We start from the raw sequence: 10,856 nt of genomic DNA, 5'->3' as shown, positions 1-10,856 counted from the left end.
GTTCTGTCACGGTTCAGCTACATGGTAGGTAGGGAGTGGATCCAAATGCTGGACTCTGGAGACTAAATGTAACTTAGAAAGGCAGCTTTACTGCTGACTGTCTTACAAACTCATATAATAAAGGGCTTTACCTTCTGAGGTCAGAAGGTAACAAGGCAGAGTGGAGACACCTGGAGAACATAACTGAACAGAATCTAACTCATGAGATCACTGAAGAAAAACTGAACATAACACATACGAGACGAGGGACTACCAAAATAAAACAAGAAACAATACACACACACTGAGACCCAGACTAAGACATACGAAAAGGTAATCAAACCTTGAGATATGACTGACTGGGAAGATAAGACCAACTTCACACAACTAAACGGAGAGACGCCTGGGGAAACGGAAAAAGAATGCAAAAGGTGATGAACAAGAAGATCAACTGGAATGTAAAGAGAGACTACAGAGGCTATAATAAATGCTAAAGGAAACTGTGAAGCATGCTAATATACAGTCCAACAAGAGCTGAACTACAATACAAGGGATCCTCAAAACCACATAACCCTGAGTCGATAACTCTGGGACCCTGACAGCCTCTTTCTAAGTCACAATAATAAAATGGCTGTATTAAGTATTTGTCCTCCATATAAAGTCTTACGATTAAGGATGCCATGCCATATCAAAGCACTGATCTGATGGCTGCCATCCATCAGAACATTTAATGGCTCTGCAGCTGTAAAATACTAAATAGATCAGGTTATGGAGTTGGCTCTTTGAGGCTGTCCTAATAATATGACGTGGCTGCTTCAATGGCTGAATGCTTTGCTTCCCCCATAAAATGATTCCAGATTCTCTCACTTGGTGGTATCATCCTGATAGAGAGAACTAGGTTAAAAAGCCTAGATATCTGTGTCTCTCTCTATCTCCATACATATGGTTTAAAATGAAGTTTTTAATATTTCAGCAAGGCCATTTCAGTTTAAGATGCACTGAACATCAAGACCTCTGACCAAGACCTCACATCAGATTTTTCCCTTAGATGTAAAGCCCTTTAATCCGAGTCCAGACAATGTTGACAGCATCTCATTTGTACAACAAAGAATAAAAGAATAAAGATTTCAAAGGGAGCTGTTTTTTCTCTATACATAAAGGGCTGTCTGTGTTTTTACAGCTTTGTGTTTTCTCTGTCCTGTCAGAGAGGTGAGGCAAACACTGTGATCCTCTACAGTGAAGGACACGCTGAACTCACACTGTACAGAGAACAAAACATGCCGTCCACAGACGTGGGCACTGTCTGCTGTTCTGTTGATAAATGTCAAGCTACAAGATGCTGGTTGTGTCAGGAGAGGCTTCAGGAGTGATGTGATGTAAAAACAACAACAAAAAAAGGCTAAGGCAGACAGATCAGGCAATAAACCAGGACACAGAAAGAGATGGAGCAGAGCACAGATATGATTGAGATTTGAGAAAAATTTCACTCCAAGTGCTGAGAATCAGTGTGCAGTCCAACAATTGATAAACTTAATTAAATCCAATAAGCTTAATATAGCTTTAGAAATGCATTTGCTGTTCCCTTGAATGGTGTAAAAAACTGTCTAAGCACTATCTGTGTGAACCTGTTTTCAGTTTTTTGGAGTTGTATTTATTTTAATGTTATGCAGTGACATGCTGGCAGTGTCAGGAGAGGCTCCAAGTGTAGATGTGACCCTTGAAAAGGTTAAGAGAGACACAGCAGGAGAGAGCAGTGTAACACAGCCCTGTCTCTGCCAAGGTTACACACCAAAACTGCTTCACTCACTGCTGGTTGATACAGGTTAGTAAACTGGCTCACAGACAGATTTGTTTTTCATCATCGAAACAACTGCCTAGATTTTAAATTCTCTAGTCAAGGCAGGAAATATGTAGCAGTCTGTCGCAGCATAAAATACCATAGCAGGAGCAGTGGGGGTACACGCAAAGTCTATCCCAAAGGTACAATAGATGTCTGACACCAGTGATAATGGAGGTTTAAAATGATAACTTGGCACTTTGGATCTGAGTCAGTCAGAGGAGAGAGGCTGGGTAGATGACATGTGGAGACAAAGGAAGATTCAGTCAAACCGTAAAATGAGGGGGAAAAAAAAAAACTTAATACACATTTAAAATGAGAAAGCTGATAGAAATGAATCTACACCAATATAAGAATCTGGACAAGGGAGGCTGTGAAACTCCAGAAATTGATGCCCTCGATTATATTTTCCAAAGCAGTCCAGCGGGCCAGATTGGATTCTTTGCTGGGCCAGTTTGCCTCCCCAGGCCTTATGTTTGACACCCCTGATTTAGACCCTTGGATAGGGAAAGGCAACATTCAGCAACATTTTTTGTTAGAATTTGAGCAAATACATTAATTTTGTTGCATTTCTCTAAAATCTAGCTGAATTAAGGTGAAGGTGTAAAAAGGTGTAAAAAAACCCTCCTTGAATCGCTACCTTATCGTGGTGGAGGGGTTTGTGTGTCCCAGGGATCCCAGGGGCTATGTTGTCTGGGGACTTTTGCCCCCTGGTAGGGTCTCCCATGGCAAATTGGCCCTGGGTGAGGGACCAGACAAAGAGCGATTCATAAGACCCTTATGAAAAGGACACCGAGGGAACAGTTTACCCTGCCCGGGATAGGGTTACCGGGGCCCCGCCCTGGAGCCAGGCCCGGGGAGGGTGCCCGAGGGCGAGCGTCTGGTGGCCGGGCCTTAGTCCATGGGGTCCGGCCGGGCACAGCCCGAAGAGGAGACATGGGCCCATCCTCCCGCAGGCCCACCACCCGCAGGAGGCGCCATAGGGGTCGGGTGCATTGTGTGCCGGGTGGCGGCCAGGAGCGGAGGCCCTGGCGGACTGACCCCCGGCTGCCAAGACTGGCAATAGGGACATGGAATGTCACCTCTCTGGTGGGGAAGGAGCCTGAGTTAGTGCGTGAGGTTGAGAGGTACCGGCTAGATATAGTCTACACATGGCTTGGGCTCTGGAACCAGTCTCCTGGAGAGGGGCTGGACTCTGTCTCAGTCTGGAGTTGCCCCTGGTGAGAGGCGGCGGGCTGGGGTGGGTATCCTAATATCCCCTCGGCTTGCTGCCGGTACGTTGGGGTTTTTCCCGGTGGACGAGAGGGTTTGTTCCCTGCGCCTTAGGGTCGGGGAACGGGTCCTGACTGTCATCTGCGCTTATGCGCCGAGTGGCAGTTCAGAGTACCCAGCCTTCTTAGAGTCCCTGGGGGGGGGGGGGGGGGGTGCTGGAGGGTGCTCCACCTGGAGACTCTGTTGTCCTGCTGGGAGACTTCAATGCTCACGTGGGTAACGACAGCGAGACCTGGAGGGGCGTGATTGGGAGGAACGGCCTCCCTGATCTGAACCCGAGCGGTGCTCTGTTATTGGACTTTTGTGCTAACCACAGTTTGGCCATAACGAACACCCTGTTCGAACATAAGAGTGTCCATAAGTGCACGTGGCACCAGGACGCTCTAGGCCGTAGGTCGATGATCGATTTTGTAATCGTATCAGCAGACCTGCGACCATATGTTCTGGACACTCGGGTAAAGAGAGGGGCTGAGCTGTCAACTGATCACCACCTGGTGGTGAGTTGGATCAGGTGGCGGGGGAGGACGCTGGACAGACCTGGTGCACCTAAACGCGTAGTGAGGGTGTGCTGGGAACGTCTAGCAGAGGCCCCAGTCCGCGAGATCTTCAACGCACACCTCCGGCAGAGCTTCGACAGCATTCCGAGGGAGACTGGGGACATTGAGTCCGAATGGACCATGTTCAGAGTCTCCATTGCCGAAGCTGCTGCATTGAGCTGCGGCCGCAAGGTGGTGGGTGCCTGCCGTGGTGGTAATCCCCGAACCAAATGGTGGACACCAGAGGTGAAGGGAGCCACCAGGCTGAAGAAGGAGTCCTATCGGGCTTGGTTAGCCTGTGGGACTCCGGAGGCAGCCGACAGGTATCGACAGGCCAAGCGGAATGCGGCTCGGGCAGTGGCTGAAGCAAAAACTCGGGTGTGGGAGGAGTTCGGAGAGGCCATGGAAAAAGACTTTCGGACTGCCTCGAAGAGATTCTGGCAAACCGTCAGACGTCTCAGGAGGGGAAAGCGGTGCTCTACCTGCACTGTGTATAGTGCTGGCGGAGCGCTGCTGACGTCGACTGAGAAAATTGTCAGGCGGTGGAAGGAATACTTCGAGGACCTCCTTAGTCCCACTGACACGTCTTCCGAGGAGGAAGCAGAGTCTGGGGATGAGGGGAATGACCCGCCAATTTCCGGGGGCGAGGTCACTGAGGCAGTTAAACAACTCCTTGGTGGCAGAGCCCCTGGTGTTGATGAGGTCCGCCCCGAGTTCCTGAAGGCTCTGGACGTTGTAGGGCTGTCCTGGTTGACACGCCTCTGCAATGTTGCGTGGAGATCAGGGGCAGTACCTGTGGACTGGCAGACCGGGGTGGTGGTCCCCATCTTTAAGAAAGGGGACCGGAGGGTGTGTTCCAACTACAGGGGGATCACACTCCTCAGCCTCCCTGGGAAAGTCTATGCCAGGGTGCTGGAAAGGAGAGTTCGTCCGTTAGTCGAACCTCGGATACAGGAGGAACAATGCGGTTTTCGTCCTGGTCGCGGAACACTGGACCAGCTCTTTATCCTCTCCAGGATACTTGAGGGTGCATGGGAGTTTGCCCAACCAGTCTACATGTGTTTTGTGGACTTGGAGAAGGCATTCGACCGTGTCCCTCGGGGTGTCCTGTGTGCTACGGGCCATTCGATCCCTATACAACCGTTGCAAGAGCTTGGTTTGCATTGCCGGCAATAAGTCGGACTCGTTCCCGGTGGGTGATGGGCTTCGCCAGGGCTGCCCTTTGTCTCCGGTTCTGTTCATAATTTTTATGGACAGGATTTCTAGGCGCAGCCAAGTGGCCGAGGGCTTTCGCTTTGGTGTCCTCAGAATCTCATCTCTGATTTTTGCAGATGATGTGGTTCTGTTGGCTTCATCGGGTGAAGGCCTCCAGCTCGCACTGGAACGGTTCGCAGCCGAGTGTGAAGCAGCGGGAATGAGGATCAGCACCTCCAAATCTGAGGCCATGGTTCTCAGCCGGAAAAGGGTGGAGTGCCCACTCCGGGTCGGGGATGAGTTCCTGCCCCAAGTGGAGGAGTTCAAGTATCTCGGGGTCTTGTTCGCGAGTGATGGGAGAAGGGAGCCGGAGATCGACAGACGGATTGGGGCTGCAGCTGCAGTAATGCGGACGCTGCACCGGTCCGTCGTGGTGAAGAGGGAGCTGAGTGTAAAAGCGAAGCTCTCAATTTACCGGTCGATCTACGTCCCTACCCTCACCTATGGCCACGAGCTGTGGGTAGTGACCGAAAGAACGAGATCGCGGATACAAGCGGCAGAAATGAGCTTCCTCCGAAGGGTGGCTGGCCTCTCCCTTAGAGATAGGGTGAGAAGTTCGGCCATCCGGGAGGGGCTCAGAGTAGAGCAGCTGCTGCTCCACATCGAAAGGAGCCAGCTGAGGTGGTTCGGGCATCTGACAAGGATGCCCCCTGGGCGCCTCCTGGGTGAGGTGTTCCAGGCATGTCCCACCGGGAGGAGGCCCCGGGGCAGACCCAGGACACGCTGGAGAGATTATATCTCTCGGCTGGCCTGGGAACGCCTTGGTATTCCCCCGGATAAGCTGGAGGAGGTGGCTGGGGAGAGGGAGGTCTGGGCCTCTTTGCTTAGGCTGCTGCCCCCGCGACCCGGCCCCGGACAAAGCGGATGAAGATGGATGGATGGATGGATGGATGGATGGTGTAAAAAGTGGTCCTCAGCCAGTAGAACATTCAACAGACTTGAAATTTGGTGCTTACAAACAGCACACTCTCATTCCAATGAAAACAATATTACTGATGTTGCTCTCCCTCTCTGTCGCTCTCTTTATTCCCTGAGTGACCTGCTGTAACTGATGCTACTCCGTACACATCCATTTTTCTTTAACGCTCTACTGCATGATTTTTTAATTTTTTGGGAAAAAAATATTTCTCCCTATTTTGGGGGAGCTTTAGGGTCCCTAATAATATATATTAGGGACCCTAAAGCGGATGTGGATGCCCCCCCAAAACAGATATTGGTTTGTTGCTTCAAGGCAACACTGTGCGACAAGGGTAGTAAAATACCAAGTTATTCTATAATAAGTTGTATTAGTACAATAAAAAATAAATAAACAACAAATAAACAATGCAAACATTTCACAGAACAATAAAACACCAAAATACATCCAACATTTGACCCTAACCCCATGCACGCGTGTACACACACACACACACACACACACACACACACACACACACACACACACACGTTGTGTTTCCATCACTTTTGGGGGACATTACATTAACTTACATTCATTTCCTGGAGACTTATCCTGACTCTACCCATCACAAGTCCCTGCCTGAACCTTACCCTAACCCTGACTCAAGCCTTCACCCTAAAATTAAATGATTTACCTTGCAATTTGTCCCCATAAAGTAGGCGAGACCTCACAATGGGAGTGTGTAAACAAATTTGTGTCCCCAAAACAATAAGTAATACACGTCCACACACACACACACACAGCAAAATTGGTATGGCACGGATCTGGCCCACACAATGTGCTTACACATGGCCCACGTGCCGCAAAGAATGACGGCCCTTTGGTGGCCCAGACCTGGTTTGCCAGAGGTGGCCCACACATGGGCCATCACAAGGCCAGTTTCAGACACGCTGGTGGTCCTGTGCTGGCCCATGTGTGGATTACCTCTGGCAAACCTGATCTGAGCCAGCCTAATGTGTACCTTAATCAAGCCATGCAATAACAACATGTGCCAGAACATTCAAAACAGTTTCTTAAGTCAGTGCATAAAACATAATTTAATATCAGGTAATATGGTAGCTTTGTCATGCTGTCATGTACTGTAGTTATGGTTTCTCTTTTGTGACTTTTAGTCAGGCTTTTTGCCTCCACTGGTGTCGTGCTGCATTCCTGTTTTGAACTAAAGATTGAAAAAAAATGAGGAAATAAGTGATAATGAGCTATCGGAGCGTGAAGTAGGTGTAGAAGAAAAGCAGAGGTGAGTGTGTGGTTGTTACAACCACACACTCACCATCGCAACTCATTAAAATGGTGACATTTCCACTAAATATCTTTATTATGTTCCAGTCTGATGTGTTTAATACAATTATGAAGTCATTTTAATAGCTGATTCTCATGCTAAAATCTGCTTTAGTAACCCACAGCTGTAGTTATTACAGTTGCCAGTGATGCAAATATGAAAAGGGTTATCTGATATTCAGGTCTATTTCTGCACCATTTGGATTAGTTTTGTGTCACAAACTGAAAGCAGTCACGTAATGCAAGTTGCAAATGGAACTAGATGGAATGGTAGATATAAGTGATATAAGTGATAGACTGGCTTTTGTGACTGTTAAGAAAGTGAAAATTAGTGCTAGGGTTTTTTTTTTTTTCATTTCAGAGTGAAGAGCATGGGATGAGACAGATAGTTGAAGGCACTTAGAAGAGGGAAGATGGGAGAGAGGTGTTTAGCCTAATGTCTCTGCCAGATAATACAATTTTGCTTTCCAGTTTGGTGGGTGACAGGTCTTACTGTGTGCCACACTGATACATTTTCAGTGTGGATAATGGTTACATGGTTTGATACACTGCTTCCCCCCCCCCACCCCCAGTTATTTATCTTCCGTCGATACCTCTATTGTTCTTCAGCTTCATTCCCAGAAACAGTGGGATGCATAAAATGTTGAAAAACTGCTGTGATTTGCAAGCAGTTTGTCTCCAAATATTTAACTGAAAACATGTAGTATATCAAATAAACAATTTATTGCAAGCTGTTGAACGTGGGAAATGGTAGTGTTTACCAAAAAAACAAAACAAAAACAGAAGCTAGAAGCTAATTTGAAATGGGCCACTGATACCATATGAAATTGGTGTTGGCTTCTGTTTGTGCTGTTTGTGTTTCTTACGGTGTGAAAAGTAAAAACAAGACTGTTGTGCAGCAGTAAAACAACACTTTTGAGTAATGGATACTAACCACAGATACTCTTCTATCACTTCTTATTGACATAGGAAATTAAACTCTGTGAGAACTGGTTGTGTTGTAGATTGGACTTTGCTGGGGCTAAACTCAGTGGGCCAGATAATGAGAAAATAATACAGATGCGATGTAAAAATTATGTCTTGTTTCTTACTAGAGGGCATGAACAGGAACGCTAGATTTGTGCTTTAAAAGCATGCTTTGAAAATAATTGGTGAAGTTTCAGTGAAAACAAAAGTGCTACCCCTGACACGTTGACCTTGGATGGTGAATATTTGGCTTAAAAATAGATGGGCAGATGGTTGAACTGTAAGAGAGCAATATTACAAAGATGACCATTTAAAATTTTGTGTGACTGCTCTTTTATCCATACAATCATAGTTTTGGCACATTTGAAACATGCACTCAAAAAAATGAAATTGGGTGGTTGTTACATGCATAAGATCCAAACTTGTAATTTGAACTAAATAATTCCATGTTTCTATGGTGAACGTAATTAAATCATGTAGCATCTGCATGAAATTCAGCAACTTAATTTGTTCTTGTTGAGATGACATCATACAATCTAGTAAGAGCGGTTAGTTGCCTGGATCACTCTTACTAGATTGTATGATGTCATCTCAACAAGAACAAATTAAGTTGCTGAATTTCATGCAGATGCTACATGATTTAATTACGTTCACCATAGAAACATGGAATTATTTAGTTCAAATTACAAGTTTGGATCTTATGCATGTAACAACCACCCAATTTCATTTTGGGGGTCGACTCACGAAATTCACAAGATCACATCAGATGTCAAACCACAGGAAAATCAGTGGGGTTACAAGAGGAAGACAACCACACCACGTGTATGCTGTTACTATTTCTTATGGTTTAACTTGTCAAGAACAACAACATAAAGCATCATCAAGCATAGCTTTCCTACTTTTGTTAAGTCTGTATTGACAGATTAATGCCATGGTGGTTCGTGCTGTTGCCTCAGAGCAAGAAGATCCTGGGTTCAAATCCACAATGTGGCAAAGTTTGCAGTGGGTTCTCTCTGCGTACTCTGGTTTCCTCCACAGTTAAAAGTCATGCAGTTGTAAGGGTAACTGGTTATTCTAAATTGCCCAAAGGTGTTAAAGTGCAAATGATTGTTTGTCCCTGTATGATTGACTGGCGACCTGTCCAGGATGTACCCTGTCCCTCTTGCCCTATCACTTCCGCAGCCCAGATAAAGCTAAGAAGATGGGTGGATTGGAAGTTGCTGTAAATCCATTGATTTTTTTTTTTTTGGTTGAACATTACTTAATATGAATACAACATGCACTACAGACATAAGTTACATTTCATTAATTCAACAAGATTATCATTGGTGTAACAAACAAATATTTTACTAGTTCATGTAACAAGACTGATTTTTGATGTGCCAAAGTGTTTAAACAATATAAGATGGATTTAAATAAATTTAATTAGACTAACGTGGTGCAAACATGTTGATTGAACAAAAGTCAAATTAACTGAATGTTAATGTTAATATTATGTTAAACCTACACACATATATCGTGTTGACACAACACAATCAAGATAATATAACATGATTTGTTTAGATGGAATATAAGTGGCAAGATAAAATTACGTTCATCCAATGAATTATTTTTTTGAGTGTGGTCCACGTCCGTAATTACTTCCATGTCCTAATGTTGATAGAAGACGCTTTCAAATGCATACCTCATATATTTATTGTTCACTGGCATTTAATCTTTTGACTGGCCACTGGTATTTCCCCACCCCTGTTTTTTTTTTTTTGTTTTGTTTTTTTTTTTTTGGGGGTGGGGGGGGGGGGTGGGGGGTAGTGTCTCTACTGGTATCAAGTGATAACTAGACTCTGACTATCATCAGGTATCAGGATGAAATCCTTGGACCCCCTGTGCAACTCTTGTGCAGTGGGTCCTGGGTCCCGGGTCCCTTCTGGTGCACGGTAATGCCTGTCTTCATGTGGCGAGACCACTTACAGGGCCCCACACACTCACCTGACTTAAAACTTAAATGAGAACATCATATTTGGGACATTATGTTTCAGTTAATCTGATGTCATCAGGTGCACCTCAGATTATCCAGGAGCTCATTAATGCCATAGTCCAGATCTAGGAGTCTCTTCAGGGTCTCTTTGAATTCAGCATTCTGTAATTCAGCCTTCTCTTAATTTCTATAAAATGATGTCCTTATCATTTGTGGATGATCAGTGTTCACTGTTCTAACACTGAAGAAGACGGCTACTATCAAAGTTCAACAGTGTGCACTAAGAGAGCCTGCAATGCAGGAGAATGTTGGAAGCCAACAAATACACCAGAGAAGCTGATATAAATTTTCTCCAAAGACTAATCAATGTACTCCCAGCTGCAAGAGAACAACAGCATAAGGACAGACCCACTCAGAGAATATACTGAGGAATACTGGAAAACACTGGGAGAAAGACCTTTCACACAACACCAATGCCATGTGAGTGACAGTCAACACCACAAAGGCATTCATCCATCAGCTCCATAGAGCCAGGAGTCTGCCACGACTGAGCATATAGTAACAGGATATAAGATGCAAGCCAGAACAGCGTGAACTATGAGGGTCAAACAAGTGGTTGGGATAGTGTACAGAAACATCTGTCCTACATATTGACTGAAAGGTATCTCAGAACAATAGAGATAAGGTTCTGTGGATGCCATTAATATATTTGAAAAAAAATTTTTTTGGGAAACACAAAAAATAGAAAGTCATTAGACTCTGTCTATCCAGTTTTCACATTATGTCAGAACTACTGGGACA

This window comes from Rhamphochromis longiceps, linkage group LG14 (assembly GCF_057381845.1).
Source record: "Rhamphochromis longiceps isolate RC_006_pf linkage group LG14, R_longiceps_female_GT1.1, whole genome shotgun sequence".
Classification (NCBI taxonomy): Eukaryota; Metazoa; Chordata; class Actinopteri; order Cichliformes; family Cichlidae; genus Rhamphochromis; species Rhamphochromis longiceps.
This window is presented reverse-complemented; position numbering follows the sequence as displayed.